Source organism: Pteropus medius, unplaced genomic scaffold, assembly GCF_902729225.1.
Source record: "Pteropus medius unplaced genomic scaffold, Ma_sr-lr_union100, whole genome shotgun sequence".
NCBI lineage: Eukaryota > Metazoa > Chordata > Mammalia > Chiroptera > Pteropodidae > Pteropus > Pteropus medius.
In genome coordinates this window covers 10,299,138-10,322,517 of record NW_024353908.1, presented here as the reverse complement: position 1 = coordinate 10,322,517, position 23,380 = coordinate 10,299,138, and the positions used below count along the sequence as shown (strand labels likewise).

The 23,380-nt window shown below is 38.3% G+C and overlaps 1 long non-coding RNA gene across 1 annotated transcript in view; it reads left to right on the top strand.

The window, feature by feature from the left end:
• Positions 1 to 7,630, top strand: part of LOC120593806 (uncharacterized) — a 98,260-nt gene extending 90,630 nt beyond the window's left edge. The window contains exons 6-7 of the long non-coding RNA XR_005650450.1: positions 652 to 724; positions 3,057 to 7,630. This is a non-coding gene — a long non-coding RNA (uncharacterized LOC120593806). The remainder of the gene's footprint in view (positions 1 to 651; positions 725 to 3,056) is intronic.
• Positions 7,631 to 23,380: the final 15,750 nt, after the last annotated feature.

Below are 23,380 nucleotides of genomic sequence, written 5' to 3'. Positions count from 1 at the left end.
AGTTCCTTTTTACCCATTTTTAGCCAACCTCTCCTCTCACTTCAGCCCCTTGCAACCATTGGTCTTCGTTCTGTCTCTGCGTTTTGCCTTTTGAAGAATGTCCAATAAATGGAATTACATAATGTGTAGCCTTTTGATTCTGGCTTCTTTCACTTACAGTAATGTATTTGTCGTTCATCCATGTTATTTCCTGTATCATCTCATTCTTTTTTATAATAGAGTAATATTTCACAGTAAAAATGTTTGATGATCCATTCATCAGTTGAAAGACCTTTATCTCGTCTCTAGTTTGGGATCTTTATGAATAAAGATGCTATAAATAGTCACATACATGTTTTTGTATGAATAGATTTCATTTCTTTTGTATACCCCACAACAATATTTTGAATTAGATATTAATGTCCCTATGATACAAATGAAAAAAACTGGATCTCAGGGAAGTTAAATAACTAAACCTGTGCCACACAGCTAGTTGAGTGGTGGAACCCAGGTGTCTCAAGCTCAAGGGCTTTGAGAAAAAGATACACAAACAAATAATTACATCACACACAAACAAACACAATTGTACAATAAGTTATATAATAGAAAAATAAGTACTAATAAAGTACAAATGGAATCTGAGAAAAGTGTGCCTAATCCTTTTCTCCACAGATGATCACGGAAGTCTCCAGCGGGAGGCCTAACATTCTGTGTCTTAAAGCATGAATAGATGTTCCCTATGCAGGTAAGAAGGTACAAAGGCTAGTATGTCAAGTGTCACAGGAATAGCAACTTGGTCAGTTTTATTATCTATTGCCTCCCAAGCACCTGGAACAGTATCTTGCATATAGTAGATACTCAATAAATATTTCTTGAATGAATGAGTGAATGAATTTCAGACAAAGGGCATAGCCCATGTAAGGGCAAGTCACCTGGTTTGCACCGAATCCTCTTAGCTGGTATATGACCTCTCCTTTGGGTGTAAGTGACATTTTCCAACTGCTTCTTGTAGAGGCCTCTGCAGAAATCTTGACATGATTTAAAAATTTCCAGCTGTCTAGTGGCCACGCCCTGCACCCTGAGAGTCAAGAGCTTTATCTCTAGCAAGCCCCTTTTGACAAGCCAGGCTTTGACCTCTGTGAGCTGCCCAGTGTACAAATAAAACAGAGATGTAAAACCTTGGAGGCAGGCTTATCTTCTAGTGTCCGGCCAACTCCTTGGATGTCATGGTTTCTGTTCCTTGTCTCTAAGGCACCATCTCGAGTTCTGACCAAAGAAGGCTAAAGTGGCAGGTCCCAGGAGAGAGAAAAGGAAAGACAAGCTACTGTTTGAGAAGCTTGAGAATGGGGATTTAGGCAGCGCCTAGGGTGTCAGGGAGGCAAGTGGAGAGGCTGCTGTCCTTTTCTTACTACAAAAGTACTACTTGCTGTTACAGAAATGTTGAAAGCACTATAAATTGACAGAAGAGTCTGAAATTAACCTCATCCCAACATTGAAAGAATAGCAGTTAACATATCAATAAAGATACTTTTATGTTTTCTAGGGCATACACAATGGAATGATACCTCTAAGCCTCTGTTCTCACATAATGAAATATCAGGAACATTTTGCATTGTCATTAATTATTTGTCTACCCATTCATTTTAAACTGATGCATTTTGTTCAAAATTTGATCTAACCAGTTGTCAGAATATCTTTTCATTTAAATAGATAAGAGTAAAGGAGGTCAAATGTCTGGTGATGGAAGGAGATTTGACTTTGGGTGGTGAACACACAATGCAATAAACAGATGACGTATTATTGAATTGTACACTTGAAAACTATATAATTTTATGAACCAATTTCTCCACAATACTTTTAATTAAAAAATAGTTTTATTGTTTTCAGAAAAAAAGGGATGCTTAAGAGAATGAGCTTTAGTGTGGGTTCAAGTGCTGTCTTCTGTCACTTTCTGGCTTCATAACCTTGGGCAAGGAACTTAATTATGTTGCCTTATCTGCAAAAGAAAGATGATAATAATACCTACTGGCAAGAAGCCAGTGAGTTGATTCAAGTGAAATACTTGGCATGGCACCCACCACACAGGAAACCGTCCATACGCATTAGCTATAATTATTAGTATAAAAAAATACAAACAGTACAGAATAACATGAAGTTTAAAAATTACCTGCAATCCTAGCACCCAAAGATAATCGATGCTAATTGTGTCATAATATACTGTGCTCCTATAACCAATATATTGCAAGTATCTTTTCCTGACAATTAGTATTGCTCTGTAGTCTATATCATCTTCTTTAATGACTGCAGAACATTCCATCGATATAAATATGCCAGAATATATTCCCGATGGAGAAGAAAGTAAAATTAAGCCCAGCAGAACACAAGCCCTGACTTAAGCGCCTGGCCAAATCCTCATTGTGCACATTTCATAAAGCCAGCTAAGAATAATCTCACCACAAACTCAACTCCCCAGAGTCAGGAAGCATCTGAGAACTGTGTCCCAATTTCCTAATCAGAGCTGACCTTGATTGTTCTGAGACATCACCCTTCACTCACATACTCTGCTATTGGAGCTCGGAAGAATGAAAATGGGAAACAGTCAAATCCCAGCCCCCTATCTTTGCTCCAGCTGACTCAGCAAGCAGGAGACTACGGGAGAGTTCATGGCGGTTTGGCCACGCAGGCACTCGGGCTCCACTGAGATGCACGGCCTCCTGGGGGCCAGATGAGGGGCCGGCTTGTTTACACTGCATCCCAGACCAAACAGCTGGTGAAACTGTAACCCATTCATTTTCCCCTACTGCCTTGAAAAGAAATTTGATTATATCACACAAAGAAAAGGTTCTTATATTTTGCTCCTTTCTCGCCTTTCTTTCTTCCCTTCTACTTTTTGTCTTTTAATCCTTCCCTCCCCCCCCTCTTTCTTCCTTCTTCTCTCCCTCTCCCACTCCCACTCCCTCTTTTCCTTCCTTTCAATTTCTGTAACAAAATACTTTTGGGGGAAATTTTAACAAAAAGATAAATCCTTTATATTTTGGAGCCAGAAGGATTTTTTTTTTTTTTTTTTTTTTGTCAAGGGTTCATTTGCAGCTGAAAGAATTGGTGCAATAAAGAGGCCAAAGGCCTCTTTCTTATTCAGGCAAAATGTCTGTGGAAAGTACTGAAAGGTCGGAACTTCACTGAACTTTGTGGTGACCTTAACCAACATATTTTTTGGAAAAAGAGGATCGGAGTTTGGTTTCTCCCCAGGCCCACGCCTCACTGGTACTCTGCCCCAGCCCTGACAGTTAGAGGGTCCACTCCTGCGGTGAAAGGAAAGGAAAAAGAACTGAAGACGGGACAGCTAAACCCACAGCTGTATGTCATCTGCCAGTCCGGTAACTATCAGTTTTTACATTTTCTTCCAAGTCGTTGATCAATATTTTGCATGAGATAAAGACCTGTGGCCTGCAATTAGGTCCCTCATTTCAAACTCTGTTTATTAGGAAAGCAATATAGAATGGTCATTAGAAGCACAAATCTCTACTCTGCTATTTACATACTGTGCGTCTTCAAGAATATAACAGCTTCTCCAAGACTCTGTTTGTCTATCCCTAGAAATGGGAATAACAACGGCACCCATCTGACAAGGCTCTGTGTGCAAAAGATTAGCACAATACTTGCTCAGGGGGTGCGCAGCCACTGCAGGTTATCATGAACAATTCTATTAGCTGTTCATCCAACTTATCAGATTATCATCTAGTTTTCCACGAGGAAAAACACACATTTGTTTATCAAATGCTCTGCTGGAATTGAAGAGCAAGATGCCTGGAATATTTTATCGATCTATCGAAAATAAAGTATCAAAAGAGGAAATAAAGTTAAGACAAGAATGACTTGACTTCTGCAAGTTCTCAGCATCTCTGGCTGTCCTCTCTTTCCTAAATGTTCATAAAGGGTGTGTTTCACAATCAGGTCCCGAATGCTAGATCCATTGCCTTCTAGTTTTTAGAATCCACATTTTTCTCATTTTTGAAAACTGGAATAACATATTCCTGTCTCCAGTTCCCTGGCCTCGCTCCCAGCCTCTGATTTTTCTAAGATTGCTGACAGTGGTTTTGTAATCACATCTGCAAGTCTTTTCTACATTTTAGGGTTTAATCCAACTTGAACTCATTAAGCGCCTAGTTCCTTTTTTATTATCTCTCGTGCTATCTTGGGCTTCGATTTTTCTCTTAAAAACATGTTTCTTTTACGTGTATATGTAATACATGTTCATGGCCAAAATTTTTTAAAATGTGATTAAACAAAAGGATGAGGCCAGAAATCTTCAATAATCATAACATTCGGAGATAACAATGGTGCTTCCTGATTTGATATAACACCTTCTAGTATTTTTCTGTGTATAAATAGATACCCATGCTTGGGGATAAATAAAATATGAAGATTTCTCCATATAATTCTTTTTCATTAACCTTTACTTTTAATGTTAGCATAGGGCTTCAGGGCAGTAATATAGGGTAATTTTTACTGAGCTCAAACCCTTTGTTTGAGTATTGTGGCTTTTCAGCTATTTGCTACATTATCAATGTTATGGTCACTACTTTGGTAAAAGGAGGAGGTGCTCAGCAAATAGTTGCTGATTTCTAGTGAGTAGAGGACAAGGTTGTTGCTAAATATCCTACAATGCATGGGACATTCCCCACAGCACAGAAATATCCAGCCCAAAATACCAATTGTGCCAAGACTGAGAAACCCTGGGTTAGGGGCACAACACTCAAAAACTTGTCAGTGACACATTAAAAAAATAAAATAGGAATCTAATAAAAACAGTAACAGTTTTACCCATGTTAAGTGCTTAAAAATGCATAAATACTGCAAAAAATATATATATATATATATTGCACTTTGCCTTGAAAAAGACCTAGCATTCCCTTGCAGAAGTGGACATTGGAAGGGATGCAGCTTGTGGGTGATTGTCAAGTGGAAGAAGCAGGGTTATCTGAAATGGGATGGAAAGCTGTAGCAGCAGATGCTGATGGCATGACTCTAACAGACGAGATGAGCTGGGGTAGATGGTGGATGACTGAGGGGTGTGAGCACACATGCGTTTTGTGTGTTTCCACGTGGTACGGTTCATCTAGGTGCAGCATTTTGCACTCTCCTAGCATTTCTCAGAGATGAAATCGTGCATAAGTAACCATGAAATTCATTTATGCTCAGATTGTTTCCTAATATATCAATGGCATTGGAACAAATCCATGTTTTCAAAAGGTACCTTATAGCAGAACTGACTATACATATTTAATTGCACTCAGTTGACTTAACCAAAACTGGAATTCACAGCAATAGTGATTCTCAAAAGGGCAACAGACTTTTTATTATCAAAAAACCCCCTTTTAACCTATAGATATTACCAAACAGAAATGTTCCAGAAAAACATCTAGGGCCCAGTTTAAACGAAATTTTTTCACATACTATTGTATAACACAAGATTTTCCCGTGACCTGGCAAGTAGCCCATACTATTTTAAACAAAGTCTTTTAAATCCTGTATGCTACGGAAATACTTAAGGATGAAATTATATGATATGTGGGATTGGCTTCAAAATAATCCAGGTGGGGATGGTGAGTAGTGCGGTTAAGAGGAAACAAGTTTGGCCATGAGTCAATAAATGAAATTAGGAGATAAGAACATGGGGCTTGGTCATAGCCTTCTCCCTACTTTTTTATAATAAAAAAATAGTTAATTTTTAGAAGTACATTTAAGCAGTGCATTTGAAAGCAGGCTCATATAAATATTGATTTTTTTCAAAGGTGATGCTTTTGTTTTAGAACATAAGGTTCATGTGTAGCTACTGTAATGAAATATCGTGTTAAAAAGATGAGATGTGCCAAAGGTATTTAAAGCATGCTTACTTTCCACAGTTTCCAAAGAACCAGCTCTTATAAGTAAAGTATGATGATTAGTAAAATCAGGTGTCAAAAGGAGAAAATTAACACTCAAGTCAAGGTCAGCGACCAGGGCCAGCTAGTTGGAGTGGTGTTCCCCAAGCTAAGACTGTAAGAAGCCCTAACAGCCAGGGATGTGTGTGTCTTCACTCTGCATGAAACTTGACTGAGCAGGGTGTCCTGGGGGTTAAGAGCATGGGTGGGCCTTAGAGTCCGACCTCACTGGGGAGGCCTGGTTCTACTCAGTGACCTTGGGCAAGTTAATCTAATCACTCTGAGAAATTTTGTTTCCCTTCAAGTTTGTGAAAACTGGATTCTCTGTGTAATGAAAAAAAAAAAGAAAAGAAAAGCAATGTTTAAAGAAACAACAACAGGGATGCCTGTGATAATAAAGGCATATCAGGAAGACTTGCAGAAGCTTCTAAGCACTTTTGAGTTGCTCTTTGTAGCATCTGATCAAAACTAGAAATACTCTCTCCTAAAAAATGCACATGTAAATTCACAAGAACATTTGCATACGATGTCTAGAGAGTCACAGATCCCTTAACTTAAGTACATCCAGGGCACTAAACTAGGAACCTGGGTTAGAGGCTGCGCCAACTTCATTCTAATAGCCAGGGGGTGGAGACAAGTTAAATATGCTTCTGTCACTGCTGCTGCCCCTCTTGACCTACTTCACTTGCCTGAACTGTTTGCTCTACTCTCCAAATTCTACCTTAGTTTTCAAAGTCCCTCACTTTCAGGAAGCCTTTCTCAGCCAGTGCTATCTACAGAAATTTCTCCTCTAAACTCACAGTAAGTAACTTATCAGTGCTGCTATTTTGGTCCTTAATCATATACTCTCTTTGGATGCTTGTCTCTGGAGAGTTGTATCTGTGTGTGTGTGTGTGTGTGTGTGTGTGTGTGTGTGTGTGTGGCTTGTATAACTACATTGCAAGCAACTTGAGAGCAACACCATTTATCACACTTCCTGGTATGTCTTCCCAGAACCAACTGTGTAGAAAACTATCAAATAAACAGATATGTGGTTTGAAGGTAGATAGTCATAAAATACAGATTGAGTGAATAAAAGAATGAATGAATGAATCTTTTACTCCATTTCTTACTGCTTTCCCTCATATTTGTACTTTAAGCTTAGGACTCTCTGCTCCTACCTGGATCACTGTTTCACTAGGAATCCCTAGTAAACTCCATTTGTGTTTGAATCTCAGATAAGAATCTTCAGGGAAGTCTTCTGCCCCCACTTTCTACCTCTCTTGCTTCCCTCCCCTTCCTCCCCAGCTCCATGGCATAGGAAGACCCACAGTCAGCACACTGTATGGCAGTGATCTCCATGGCGGTCTACCCACTGCTGGGGATGTGTGAGGTGCACTTGGTATGTGGCACAGGGAAGAACAGGTTTACTTGCTTAGGCATTTATTTTAATGTGCCTTTGTAACAATGTAACTAATACAGCAGACCCATGATTTCGCAGGGTATTAATTAAGATGAGGCTAAGTGAAAAAGAGAAACAGAAAGTAGGTTTAAAGAAAAGTAGTGAGTGAGTGATAGCCCTCTTGCTATGGTTTTATGGAAAAATTCGTGAAAGTGGGGTCTGTCTATTCAGTCCATGTTTTCGAGCATTAGGCTGGCATGGAAAAAGCGATGGGTTGTAACCTAAGTATCTTCATGTCTGTCTCCTTTCCTAGCAGGCAGCTTTAGGAGGGCAGAGATGGGCCTAACCCAGCTGGGGCTCAGAGGTGGTTGGCTGAATCGAAACATACATGATTGAATTAAAAAAATCTGTCCCAGCATCAGCTTTGCTCTCCTCAAAACACTATTTCCTCTGCTCCCTGGAACAGAAGGAAAGTAGAAAAATGGGAAGGAAGTGCACGACTTCTCTTCCTCTCAACACATTCCCAAATGGTCCAAATAGACCATTATGAAAGCCCGTCCCTATCTAATCCCACTGGATGCCTCATTTCCTTAAGTTTACTTCCTAGCTTTTTTAGGCAGCATGAAAACCTAAGCATAGAGCTTTCTTTGCCTTTAACACAATTAACCAAAGACTCGCAGAGTTCCTTCACCAAGAGGACTAGTTTTACCCACCCAAGCATTCGCTAACTCCAAGGAACAATGATCGTCACCTAGCTAATCATGGGTTACTGAAAGAGAGGAAAAGCAATGCTCGAAAACTGCACAAAGGGAAAACTTAGTCAACCAGCACCTGCCAGAAAAGACTGGAGGGTGGGAATGGAATGGGGGAGGTTCTGCGGGGCTCTTCCCTGGGGAGGCTGCTGAAACTTCCAAATTCTGAAGGTCTTTGTGTAAGAGGTGAAGGGGTGTGGTGGACCTAGTGAGTTGTGGCTGGCTGGAGAACAAAGAAAGGAAAAGGGAAAGGCAAGGGTGCTTCCACTTTTCAAGGTAACATAGTTGAACAAATCCAAGATTGAATTGGCTCTAATCACTGATGATTCATTTGAGAAAATCACAAAGGGCCTCTTTCCCCCCAGTTTCCGCTTTAAGGATTTCCCAGGCCAGGAGGGCAGTTCAGTTTGAGTCACTGGGTTTAAGAAAGCAAGAAATGATAACGTGAAACCGATCAACTTCACTACTAAGGATTATTAACCCTGTGTTTATGAAAATTATTTTAAAAATAATTCGTCCTCAATCAAATCTGGATTCTCGTAAAACCATTTACTACGGGACTCCTGCTTTCTTTTCTTGTATTATATCTTTCTATTTTGAATGGTCAGAAGTCCACTTAGAAAAAAATGACAAGTGGGAATCATAATCAGTTATGTCTGCTATTCATTACCAGGTATAATAAGGAGTAGCTCTCTTTCTTTAGGGGGAGTGGTTAGCTATCTTTAGTAGAGCGATTTCACTGAGCATCAGTATAATTTGTCTTCTATTTGACTGAAAATAATAGTTACCATTTTTTAGTGCTCAGTGTATTCTAGGTACTTAACACACATTATTTTCTTTGTTTCTCACAAGTATCCAGTGAGATAGGTAATATTTCTTTGTTGAATTGTTAAGAAAACTAAGACCTAGAAAAACTAAAACTATGTGATTGGTCCACGACCACCCATTTCATAAGTGGCAGAGCCCAGATGTAAACCTCAAGTTTCATCTGTTTCAAATGATATGTCTTTCACTCCTCTTATTGACTATAGAAATTATAGAAAAAGGACTTAGGAAAAGCTAAAAGGAATGGGATTTAGTTCAATAGTCAAGAAAAATATGATTTATCACAAATAAGCATAAAAGGTGATATATCTCTTGCTGGGAAATAACTAAACAATCTCACTTCTTCATTCATATGTGCCAGTCAGTCCCCATGAGTCCCCTATTCATCTCCCAGTCAGATATCCTCAAACCACACTACATTTATTTTGTTAATTGTTGGGAAGACAGGGAGTGGCCATTTGTGGAACGTGAATTATTTAAAAACTATTTAATTCCTGCTATTTGTGAACACCAACAGCACAGCACTCAGCAATCACTCATTTCTATGAGGATCTGATGCTGGAAAGGAAGTTTCACAATGATTGCAGATTCTCTTCGTCATTTCCAATTCTAGGAGTATCTTCTCTCACTATGAAATAATTGAGCAACCAGATTCATTATAGCTAGAGAGAGAGCCAAAGAGCCGACATCTCTAAAGGAAGCAGAAGATTAGAGAGAGTAAGGAGAAAGCCAGTCTTCCATGGGCAGAGTTCATGACCTTCTGGCACACCAAACCTGGATGCCATGATTCAGTGTCTTAAATGTTCATGCCATCATATTGCTTTTATTTTCTGAGTACTAGTTTCAATGTTTAATGATAATCTATGAGGTATCATCTTCCCAGAAACAATCTCTCTCTTCATGAACTATCTAAAATTGATTGCTCAATTTAGCAGTGATAAAAATAAAGTACGAGAACGTCACGGTTCTTAATCATCAGAGAGGAGAAAAACTCGTAGTTTCAGGAGCCGAGTCAGGCCCTGACAATGTTTCCTCACAAGTCCGAGTGATGTTTGTCCTGATTGCCCTCTTGGAGAAAGTTCTGTCTGGAAACTTTTAACTGTATAACATGCTGCCATGCTTGCACTTCTGGCCCCACTCATCCCCAGGCCAAATATTGGGGTAACGACTGCCCTTTGTTGATATTGTCCAGACACCACTCTTAAGCCCACTCTAACACTCTGCAACATTCTTGTAGACTGCTGGAAAAAAAAAATCTGGAGCTGAGCAGTCTTATAAAATACGAGGAATTTGTCTCCTTAAAGAGCCCATCTCCTCAGCATACTCTCCCTGGGAGGTTTTGCATTCTTTGGATCCCCCGACTCTCCAAGCATTTCCCTGAACCTACAGCTATGTTCGAGTCAAATTGAATTGAGATGAGAAGGCATGTATTGTTATCATTCTCATTTACAGATATTGAAGCCTAGAGCAATAGGTTAAAATCATTTGCCTGATGTTACAAACCTAATTGAATATAAATGGGCAGGCTGGCACCAGATGAAATTCAAGGCTTAAATAAGGAGTGCTTTAATGGTCATTAGAGATATATTCTAGGGGGATGGATAGAGTTAGTGATATGTACATACCTAATATATCAGGAGCAGCAAATGAAAGGGGATGCGGTATCAAAGTGGGATGATGATATGAAGTTGCTGTGAGAGGACCTCTTGGAGTCATAGGCTGTTGATGGCCAAGGAAGAGACAGTTGATTTCGCCATAGATAGTTAAATATAAACTTTTAAGAGTGTGGGCTTGTGCCGTCACTAATTATGGGGAGCACAGAGGAAAGATACTTAAATTTCTCTTTGCCTCAGTTTCCTCATTTCTTGAAAGTACAAATAATACCACCTACCTTTCAAGGTTGTTTTGTGGAAGCAGTTAGATAATCTAGATCAGGGTATCTCAACAGCGGCATTATTGACATTTGGGGCTGGATAATTCTTTGCTGGGGTTGGGAGTGAGACTGTCTTGTTCAATGTAGGATGTTTAGCAACATATCTGGCCTCCCAATAGCTGCAGTACTATATCCCCTACTCCCAGTTGTGACAATCGAATATATCCCCAGACATTCCCAAATGTCCCTTAGGAGGCAAATTTGCCCCCAGTTAAGATCCATGGATCTAGATAAAGACCTTGGAATAGTGGTAGGCTACAGAAAATCCTTAATAAATCTTATTATGATTGTTCACTCCCCCTATCTGCTCTTTCTTCCTTTAGAAGAAAAGACTTTCTTTGATACCTTTCAATCTTCGCTCCCATCACTTACATTTAAAACTACCCCTGAGGAAGGAACTTAACAAACACATTTACATTGGGAGTGTTTTCATTTTAATCTGAGTACAGCACTCTAAGTCAAGGATCTCATCTCAAATGGGTTAAGTTTAGGTACCAGTGACCTGAACGAGGCAAATATTTCAGGAAATTTCCTTTCTAACCTTGCGAAAGATAGTCTATGCAAGTTGTCGTGTACATTACCCACCTCTAAGATGTGAATTAATGGTTCCCAAAGTGTGTTGTCTGGAATACCAGTTCTAAGGGGATGGACATAAGTGTTATATAATGAAAGAGTTCTGTGGTTACATGAATTTGAATTAAACATATCTCTTTACTTCCCAGACCCTATCAGAGTCTTTAAGATGCTACTATGCATCATGATTATTCATGGATATTGTTTGTAGCTTTTCATAAACTCATTTTTACATGGTACCTATTTTTGGAGGCCAGGAGTCAGCAAACTATAGCCTTGAGCCAAATCTGGTCTACCACCTATTTTTGTAAGTAAAATTTTATTGGAACACAGCCATGCCCATTCATTTACATATTGTTTATGACTGCTTTTCTATTACAATGGTAATTTGAATAGTGACAGAGACCTTATAGCTTACAAAGCCTAAATTCTTCACTATTTGACTTTTTAAAGAAAAAGATTGTTTACCCCTATTATAGACTGCATGATCTGTGGAACACACGCTGGGAAACACTGGTTTCAAGAACCTCAGTGTTGGAAATGGTTTTAAGGTCACCTAGACCACCGTGGCAGTGTGACTTCAGAATGACCAGATCCTTCAGAATAACCAGGGAGCTTGTTAAAAATGCAGAATTTTGGGATGCCGTCCTGACCCACCGAACCAGAATGTCTAGGAGGAAGGCTCAGGGTCTGGTATTTAACGAATCACTCACTAATTCTGATGTACAGCTAAACTGAGTGCCCCTGGTCTAATCCAAGTGTCAGTCCAGTAACTGAATCTCTCCTCAAGTATCCTTGGCCTCTCTCATACCTCCAATGGTGAGAAACTCACTGCCTCTCAAATAGTCCATTCTACTCTTAGTCTGGTATAATTATCAGAAATTTCTATATGTTGAACACAAATGTGTCCTCTAGGAATTCTACACATTGACTTTCATTTCCTTCCACTTTCACTTATTGCCAGTTGTGGAGTAAATTTAAGCAGGATGACAGAGGGTAAAGTTATCCACGAAAACTTATATTTTTTCTTCCCTAGATCTAGTATTCTTCAGGAAGCCTTTTCTGGCTGCTCTAGGCAGAATTAAGCATTTCCTGTCCTGTACTCTCAAAAAGCATTGGAGGTTCTCTTTGTGCACTCTCCACATTTCCATAATTTAGTTTTCTAGTGAAAAGCACAGATATCTGATAAAGTCAAATAAACCTCAGGCCTTATCCCAGTCATTCACTCCCTGGTGGTGGGTCTTTGGGCAACTTACTTTACCTTAGGCCTACATTTTCTTATCTGTAAAAAGAATATGATAATAGCACCTACCAGAGTCACCCATCTGAGGCTACAATATCATAGGTACTGGACCTAGCTTAGACTGGTTCACAGTAAGTGCTCAATCAATGTCAGCAAATGGGGTTGAGGGTGACAGTTCCTTCAATGGGTGTTGAACTTCTCCAGGGAAGGAACCATCTGTAACTTATCTTCTTTTGAATCCCAGTGCCCATCACACATTAATGCCTAAAAAGAAAAAAAATTTACTAAAGGAATGATTGAGTACTGAAAGAGGCAGATAAAACAGTGGCCAAGAGCAATAGGACTGGAAGATCATTTGCCTAGTTTCAGATCCATTTACCACCTGTTTCTTTATATGTGATCTTGAGGAAAGAGATTGATTTCTCTCAGTTTTAGTTTACTCCTGGGTAAAATGGAGTTCCTCTGAGGGTGGTTGTGAATATTGAATAAGATGATGTAGACAAAGCACTTAGCACATAACAAAAATTCGATAAAGGCTATAATTATAATGATTATTATTATTACCATTATTATTAATAGTATTCCTTCAGCATATCCCAGCGGCACATCTAGAAAAAAATGTCTTTGCTCATGGAGAAGTCTTATCTCTGTTTTTTCCTACTTCCTATTCATCGATCCCTTGGGAAATACAGAGCCAGAGAGACAGCTTGAAATTTGGTATTAGGCTAATGGAGGCCCATGCAAATCTATCCTAGGTTATACACATAGTAAATCATGTGGCTACGCTAAGCTGTGCACAGTTAACATTTCCTTCAGTGCCATAAACCAGATACCCCACTCCCCACCAACTGTTTGTAGCATGTTAGGTACAGATTTAATTAAACTCCTAAACAAGGAAACAACAGTACCCAAAGGAGATGGAGGAATGCCTTGTGTCCAAACCAAATAAAGGAGAAACCATAAATACCAGAGCTCTGAGACATCAACATTTATACTCAGAAGGCTCTTCTTAGTGCTAAACCTGGCACTTTAATCCTTCAGAGATTTACTCTTGATTACCTCCCTCTGAGTTGAGGCTACTGGCCAAATCTATGCACCTGGAGCTTTTATCACATGTACTTCCAAACAGGTCAAATAACTGGAATGTCCTACTGTCTACTCTATGAGCTGGACACTGTTTTAGGCCCTGGGGGCAAAAGATAGATACACACAATGTCTGCCCTTATGGAGCTCATAGTCCAGTAAAGGAGATAGAGATCAATGAAAGAATCCCACCCATAAATGTAAAATTAAAAATGAATAGTTTTATGAAGTAAAGACTCAGGTCTTGAGATCATATAATAGTTATTTGTTTACAAGGAGGATAGGGAAATCTTCCACTGGGAGCTAGTAAAATCAGCATAGATCTGATGAATGGGCAGGAGTCATTTAGAAAAAGGGAACAGAGACCTGATTTTGAGAGTGTTGATGGCAGAATGAACAATTTATACGAAGGCCCTGTAGCAGGAGGGAAGAAGGCATGTCAGAAGAACAGAAAGGAAGCCTGCTTGATTATAAAAGCAAAGAGCATGATACAAAATGAGGCTGGGGCCGAGAGGGAGGTCAGACTACTACAACAGTAATAACACTCTAAGAAATAGGGTCCTTATTGTAAGACTGAAGAAAAGCCACTGAAATTTTTTTAAGCAATAGGTGATGGAATTTGCATTTCACAAAGATTAGAAGAGATTAGATTGAAGAGACCAGTTAGGAGACTATTATAAGTAGTCTGGCAATAGACAGATAGTGATGGCATGGGCTAGTGTGATGGGCCATGAAGGTGAAGAGAGGTAGATGATGAACCCAAGAGATGGAACTGAGATGATAAAATAGCACTTTAGATCTGAAACTAGGATATGCATAGCTTGATTCTTTTAAAAATAAATGACATGGGAATTTACAAGCCTCTAAAGATAGAAAATAGAAGTTTATTTAGTCTTATTGGGCGACACTAATGACATTTACAAATCCATGCTGCCGCATTACAAACTTAGCTTAAAAAATTATTTGCATAATTTTTGATAAGAATGACAAGACCATTCAATGAGGAAAGAACAGTTTTTTCAACAACTGGTGCTGGGAAAACTGGATATTCTGACGTAGGAGGATGAGATAAAACCTTACCTAACACCATAAAGAAAAATTAACTCAAAACAGATCAAAGACTTAAATGTAAGACTTAAAATTATAAAACTCTTAGAAGAAAATATAGGGCAAAATCTTCATGACATTGCATTTGACAATAATTTCTTAGATATGACACTAAAGGCAGAGGCAACAAAAGAAAAAATAGACAAATTGGACTTCATGAAAATTAGAAAATTTTATGCATCAAAAGACACTAGCAACAAAATAAGGAAGTGACACAGGATGGGAGGACACATTTGTAAATTGTATATCTGATAAGATGTTAGTATGAAGACTCTATAGAGAACTACTAAAATTCAACAACAAAAACTCCATAAATATTCTGATTAAACAATGAAGAAAAGACTTGAATAAACATTTTTTTCCAAAGAAGATATACAAATGTCCAATAAACACATGAAAAGATGCTTAACTAATTATTAGAGAAATCACCCTAATCAGATACTTCATACCCATTAGGATGGCTACTATCGAAAAATAAAAATAACATTTTAGTGAGAATGCATCAAAATTGGAGCCTTTGTACACTGCTGATGAGGATTTAAAATGGTATACCTGCTGTGGAAAAGAGACAGTGGTTTCTCAAAAATTTTAAAATAAATTACCATATGATTTAGCATTTCTGCTTCTGGGTATATGCCCAAAAGAACTGAAAGCAGGTCTCAAAGATATACTTGCACACCCAAGTTCAGTATTATTTACAATAGTTAAAACATGGAAGCAATCCAAGTAGTCATTGACAAATGAATGGATAAGCGAACTATGGTATAGTTATTCAGCCTTATTATTCAGCCTTAAGGAATATTATTCAGCCTTAAGGAATATTATTATTATTCAGCCTTAAGGAAGGAAATAAATTTTGACATATGCCACAACATAGATGAACTTTAAAGATATTATTCTAAGTGAAATAAGCTAGTCACAAAAAAATATAAATATAGTGTGATTCTACTTACATGAAGTACTTAGAGTACTCAAAATTATAGAAACAAGAAAGTAGAATGGTGGTTACCAGGGGCTGGGAAGAAAAGGGAATGGGGAGTTTTTGTTTGATGGGTATAGAGTTTCAGTTTTATAAGATGAAAGGGTTCTGGAGATGGATGGTAGTGTTGGTAGCACAGCATTATGAATGCGTTTACTACCTGAACTTTACACTTAATGGTTAAAATGGTAAATTTTATGTTTTGTGTATTTTACAAAGGGTTCTGGAGATGGATGGTAGTGTTGGTAGCACAGCATTATGAATGCGTTAACTACCTGAACTTTACACTTAATGGTTAAAATGGTAAATTTTATGTTTTGTGTATTTTACCACCATTAAAAATTAGAAAAAAAATCTGACACAAACTCAAGGATTCACTGGGAAGGGCACAAAATGGAGTTTTACTGCCTATGTTCTAGGTAGTTGGAACACATAATTCCACAATAAAAATTCCAAGTTAAAAAGTAAACTATTTGCAGTATCATAGAGGGTTTTACACTATCATCAGGGTCAGAAGAGAGTGGATTCAAATCCCAGCTCATTCACTTCCTGGCAAGTGACTAGTAATAACTTCATCTTGACCCTCAGGTTTTCATCAGTACAACGGAAATGATACCTTGTAGGGTCTGTATGAGGTCAGAAGGATTGGTGAAGATTAAATATTAATCCTGTGCATAATTTGCCTAGTACTAAGTCTGATCTACATATACATTAACTTTTATTTTCATCAGGGAAACACTGCCCGGTTGGAACAAACACAACAGAAAGAGAAAGGGTGATTTCATTGAAGATGGGAAAGTTGTACTATGTCTCCATCCCTAGAAGAATAGAAGATCACCTTCAACAGGGGCTAATGGATTTAGAATCAGGAGTAAGCAACATCTCAGAAGCCAAAGGATAGGCCAATGTTTTTCAAACTTTTTGGATCACAACCTTCAGAAAGACATATGCTGTGAGCCAGTAATACACTCTACTATTTTCCATTTGAATTGATTCTACTTCATTGAAAAAAAATAAAATCTGATCATGACTCACCAAAGTGATCTCCTGGCCCTTGGTTGTGACCCATAGTTTCAAAAACACTGGGTTAGGAAATTGACATGCAAGTCCTTCCAGGAAGCCTTCCTGGAAAGCCTCACCCTATGATGTTTGTTCCCACTCTTGAATTTCCTTGGCTTATATAATTTCCCTGGCTGTGCCTCACCAGGTGTTCATAACTTTTCTCTTGCCTCCCTAGTTATATTTACTGTTGGTGTGTCCTTTCTACTCTGCCCCTCTAGCCTCTTTCATTACTTTTCAACCAGGAGACCTGATTTAAGAAGCTGGGACAGTTTAATACAAATGTATGATGGTGGACGTAGGGGCAGGTGGCCAGGGAAACTAATATCTAGTCAAATTAACCTGCACTGGCCAAGCACCAGCTCTATACCTTGCACTGTGCAAAGCTTAGGGAGAAGATGGGGCTCTTCCAGATTCCCAAAGCCCTCAAACCTGGGCATGAGCTCGGAGTGTGAGAGCAGAGCACACAACCTTCCATGTGAAGCCTCTGCTAGAGACATGGCATGATCAGACTTTTGCCCTGTGCTGAAGAAGTGACTCTATTGCCTAAAGACAGAGGATAGGACTGATGTCCTGGTCAGGCTCAGCTTTGTGAAATAACTTTGCATTGAAAGTTTACCCTCACGTGTGAAGTACATGGCCAATCATACTGCAACTCTATACAGGTGCTTAACTCCAGCAGGACGGAGAAGGAATTGACCTTGTTTCTGCTTGGCTATTTGAGTTTAGAATGGACATTTAAGACTGAAGCAGCTGTGAAACCAATCCTTTGGTGAGTTCAGCCCTGCTGTTGTGGAGAGCAGCGGGTTTGTTAGGAGGCAGATAGCACTGGCTTCCCATTTACCTCTAACAGCTTACAAGCTATTTAACTCTGAATATGCTTCTCTGAGCTTCTCTTTTCCTCACTATAAAATGAACTAATAATTATACCTGTAGAATAGGTTTGTCAGAAGCATTAAATGAGATGACGCACATAAAGCCCCCAGTACAGTCCCGGGCATATCATAAGCCTTTAATAAATGTGAGCCAGAGTTATTATTTTTAACACTCAATACGGCATAATTGAGGGAAAAAACACAGTCACTTAAAACAGTTTTTCCTTCATCAAGCCAAAAGGACATAGTTTCCTAGTGAGAAAATGTGGATAAGTAAGGCCTTGATGGTGCTTGCCATGGCAAGAGATTGTATCTCAGGAGCCTCTGTGTTATGCTAATGTGCAAACTTTAGTTGGTTGAAGATCACCTATTAGCACTGCAGATACTGTCATCTGGCTCCTGGGCCTGCCCTTTTGTAAAAGGACAGTTCTGGTGTCAATCATCTGCCCCTTGGGGGACCTCCCAGGCTCCAATGACTTCGACTAGCCTCGGAATCTTTTAAGAAGCAAGTTTTGGTATGAATATACTTTCTGGAGGCTGTAGATGTCTGCCCTCCCCTCCCCTAGCCTTCCCACAGGAGCCACAGATCTACCTGCTCCACTGGGAAAGCATGCCTCTGAGCCACTATCTGTTCCAATTCTAAGCAACTCCCACAGCCTTCAACCTCCATGAAACTGTCCCTGAGGACTCCAGCCTGTATCAATCTTTCCTTTCTCTGAAGTCTTACAGTGAAAATTTAGCATCTGTAGCAGTGCTTCCAACAAAAAATGTGTGAGTCAGATATATAAGTTTACATTTTCTAGTAGCCACTTTAAAGAAACAGAACTGACCTTAAGAATATGTTCTGAAATCCGGCGTGTATTTTACACTTACAGCACATTTCATTTTGGACTAGCTACACTTCCTGTGCTCAGTAGCCTCGTGTAGCTAAGGGATTTTGAAAACTTAGTACCAAAAAATAAAATATTTTATTTTATTAATATTTGTTCATATCGATTACATGTTGAAATGATATTTTGGATATATTGAGCTATATAAAATATATTATTTCTATTGGACTCTCTCTGACTCTAGGGGTCACCTTCATGGTCTTGTTACTAGAAAGAAAGGGCTTTAGCCCCAATTCTCACCCCACCCTTTGCACTTCCCACAACTAGGTCTGCCTCTGGGGCAGTAGATAAAGAGAAAAAAGAAACTTCAGTTATTCCCCCCAACTCTTTAAACCATAATTCTTCTGTTCAGAGAGAAGTTTTCTCCTCGCTCAGGGTTTTAGCTGCTCACCTAAACTCTGCTACTGTTGCTTCCAAGACCAAAGCTTGCCTGTGGCCTGGAGTAGGAGAGGAAGGAAAACAAAAGGTTCCCCTTCACACTCCTTGGACCAGAACAAGGCGCTTTTTGGGGGGGCTCTTAGTCTCTGTACCCACTTGCTGTTTCAGGATTCATGTCACTTTTGAGTCCAGGCTAGAAGACCTGGGAGTGAAAACCCCAGGAAACTCATGGATTGCATTCAATGGGAGAAACAAGGCGACGTGTGCTTACTTCATCTTAACCAGAACCGTAATCCTCAGGAGACTTTTTCCCTCAGTGTGTTGTGTTACATTAAACCTCTATGACACTTGATCATCCACAAATGGTATCTACAGAAACTTTAGATTGGATTAATTAGGATACCATATCCCAGGCCATGCCAAGTATCCATTATATTCACATACTTAGAATGGACCAGAACTGCTTTTTATACTGAGAACAAACACAAAAGAATTTCAACATTTGTCCCTGAGTCGAAAATGAACTAAGAATAGTGGTTGACTTTTTCCTTTGTGAAAAGTTTAAATATCCATTACCCCACATTACTGACTCTGTCACATATATGTTTAATTATGTAATGTATTGCCTCCATGTTTTCAGACTGCATTTTGGTAAAAATCTGACTTAATAAGGCAGTTATGGATTCCATTTATTGGGAATCTCTAATTTTCACTCATGGTACCCTTAACTTTCATTATATGGTAGACAATAGACTTTGAAATTAGATAATTAAGGGTGTATTGCAGAGAACAAGTACATCCATTTACATGGGTCAACTAATTTCCAAAAGTATTGTCCACTTAACAAAAAGGAAGTGATCCACACCTCTAAAAATCATTAAAAGGCCGTCGTTACTTTGGACACGTCATGTGCTACAATATTCACACAGAGCTGATAAGGCACTGATAAAGATGAGCTAAATTCCCGAAAACATTGTGAAATAATTTGGTGGTTAAGAACATTAGAATACAACACAGTTATTGGAAATGATAATGTGGATATTTGCATAGTAACATTCACTGTACAAAATGTTTTATTCAATTGATTATTCATTCTTATAGTCATCATTTATTGTTTGTCATAATTTATTTATGTGTCATCAGTTTGCTAGACACTCATATTCATAATTTGTGGATATAACCAACATAAAAGTCTGAATTGAAAATCAGATATAGTGCTATCTATACAAAGATAAAAGTCTGAATTGAAAATCAGATATAGTGCTATCTATACAAAGATAATTTGTGGATATAACCAACATAAAAGTCTGAATTGAAAATCAGATACAGTGCTATCTATACAAAGATAAAAATGAGTTCTTAAAACAACAAATTTAAAATATTTTCATTTATGAACATTAAAAATACACATTTTTTTGGTGGGGGGACTGTAGACTCTAAGTATAAGGGGCAAAAGGCATGAGTTTTGGAGACAGAAACACCTAGTTTCAAATCTTTGAAATTCATTTAAACCATACATTGTCATCTGTAACTTTTGGAAGATAATAGTACCTATGTCAAAGGATTGAGGTCAATTATACATGACATAATGCAGCTCAAATTCGGAACACAATCAAGCACGTGGTAAGCTCTCAATAGCTGTATATTATAACTACTATGTAATATAAGGTTTATTTCCATGGCATATAAAATTACTTATTTCTCAATAGTTGAAATATATATGTGTATTTTAAGTATGTAAGTTTGTTCTATTTTGTGTTATGTTTAAGAAGAATAATCACATGTAGGAATAAGCTTGATATAGGGAATATGCCAGCATTAAATATTTGAATTTTCATGTTTTCATATTTTCACAACTCCTATTCCTTAAATGAAATTATTTTAATACTCATCTTATTTTTTTGAACTATTTTCATCTTTATCACTTACTAAGCACCCACAATGTGTTTGAGGATCTACAGAAACCATGCGAGACATAATCCCTGCTCTCCCAGAGTTTACCTGCTTAAAAAAAAAAGAAAAAAGAAAAAAAAGAAAAGCTGTACTTAAAAAGATAATTTTTTGGAATGGAGATTATTTGTATTGCTAAACTTTGTGCTAGAAAGAAGTCAAGTTCATTCATTCCTCTCTTCATGTCTTGCTCATTAGACAGCGGTTTTAATGAGATAGAAATACTTAACCATTTCCTTGCACGTTCCATTGGGGTCAAGTCTTTCATTTGAATAAGCAGAAAGCAAAATTGAGATGTCATTATACTGAAATATTTTAGGAAGCCCATAACTGTTATCAATAATTTTGTTGCTATTATTTGTTAAGTATCTACTGAGGGCTGGGCTCTTTCCTGGGTGTTTTCACATTTAATCCACACAATTAAGAATGTGTTTCATCTCTGTGGTCAATAAAGCTTAAAAATGCTTAGTAATTTTCACAAAGCCCAGATTTAAACCCAGAGTGTATGCTTTTTTGATTTTACTCCTAAGCTCAACTCAGGAATATGTAGTGCTATAGAATGCAAATGTCTGTTCCTCTTAAATATTTTCCCTGTTATCCTTTCTTCAGTAGGTAAAGTTCTAATGAATAACGTGAGGCACTTAAATAAAAAATCCCCTCACTTCCATTTCTGGAAGACATTTCTAGTTGATCACAGTGCTCTTTTCCAGATAAACTGGACTTAGCCTCAGAATTCTTTTCAACACAGTATTGCAAAGCAGTCAGTGTCAACCAATTGACAACAATTAACATTAAAAATCTCTTTGACATCTTTCCCACAACACCTTATTAATGACTCTATTAATAGCACATATTATACAATGTTTCAATTATTTGCTTCCCTTTTAGTCTTCCCTTTTAGCTTTAGTTGTGAGACTTCAGTGACTTGACCATTCATCTTCCTAAATCCAGCCCCTCTGTACAGTCTACCACACAGCACAGTGGGCACCCACGAAGTTTTGTTGGCTTGAATGTAGGGAAATAATTTTAATTTAAACCTGTTTGACTACCAAATGCTAAACATGTTATTAGTTAATAATTACAATGGCTAACATTTATTAAGCATTTATTATTTACCACATACGGAACTAAGCAGTTCACATATATTAATTTAACTAAAGCAGTGATCCCATAAGATAAGTGTATTATCCCCATTTTACAAATGATGATACTAAAATTCAGAGTTTAGATGATTTGTACAAGATCACAGGACCCAACCCAGATATTCTGAACCCCAAACCCACACTCAACCACTATACTAAAAAAAAAAAAAAAAGTAGATTTATGAATTAACAGAAGACAATGGATAAAGGTCTCTTTCCTTTTCTAATTCCTTACCACCAGAACAATGTCAGGGTCCATTCTGCTGGCCACTGTGATTATGCCTTGTTCCCTGACATCAGCATACTCACAATATAGTGAGGAGGCAGCCGCATAATGACAATGGGGATATCATCGAGAAAAGCAGGTGATTGTATGGGTGAATAAGGAAGAGACACTTAGCTTTGCCTAAGAGAATCTCAAGTGGTGGAAAAGAATCTTCCAGGAGGGAAAGGAAGGATGGGCACATTACAGAAAGAATATATGCCACATTGTGCTGTTGAGTCTAAATCCAGGCATTCTAGGGACATAACCGTTAATTTCAAAGTCCTCGGTATGTACCTTTCATCTCTCTCAAAATGATTTGGGAATCTTCCAATTAGCTCCCCAGTAGATCTGTCCTGGAACTTCAGCATTCTAAGCGTTGAGGCTACCACCGTACATGTTCTTCCTACACCAGCACTTGGAAATATTCTATTTACTTATTATTTTAATGCAGTGATTGATCATGGTTGTTGAAGAGGATCATGGATTTTTGAGAATTTTAGTGTACCTTTTACATATCCTGAGGGTCCAACTTCTGAAATCAATGAATGCCTCATGAGCATATTCTTTCAGAACTGAGACTTTCAAAAAGAGGCACATAACTTCCCTAATTTCCTATGAAAGACATTATTCAAGTGTCCTCAAGTGACAGATGGTCTAATAATCTGCAAAAACGTGCTCCTTACACTCTGAGGTCAGCTCTGTTTTCCTTAAGAGTTTTCACTCACTCAAGTACCATCTGGAGCCCACATCCTCTAGTTTAAGCTTCAAATAAATCCTGATTTACCTCCAAAATGTTTGCCAAGAATCTGCTTGCTAGAAAGATTACCAGTTTTTCCTCTTTGAGGCACACCTTTGCAATCCATGACACCTGATAGGAGCTTAATAAATGACTGTCCATAGGGATACTCTTTAGGATGCTATAAAAGAGAACTGTTGGGAACAAAGTTTGGAGAACTGCAGCTAAGTCCTCTTTTTTTTTTGGTGTGGGGGGTTGCAGTTTGGCAAGATTACACAGTCTTCTTTAGCTAAAGCATCTTAATCC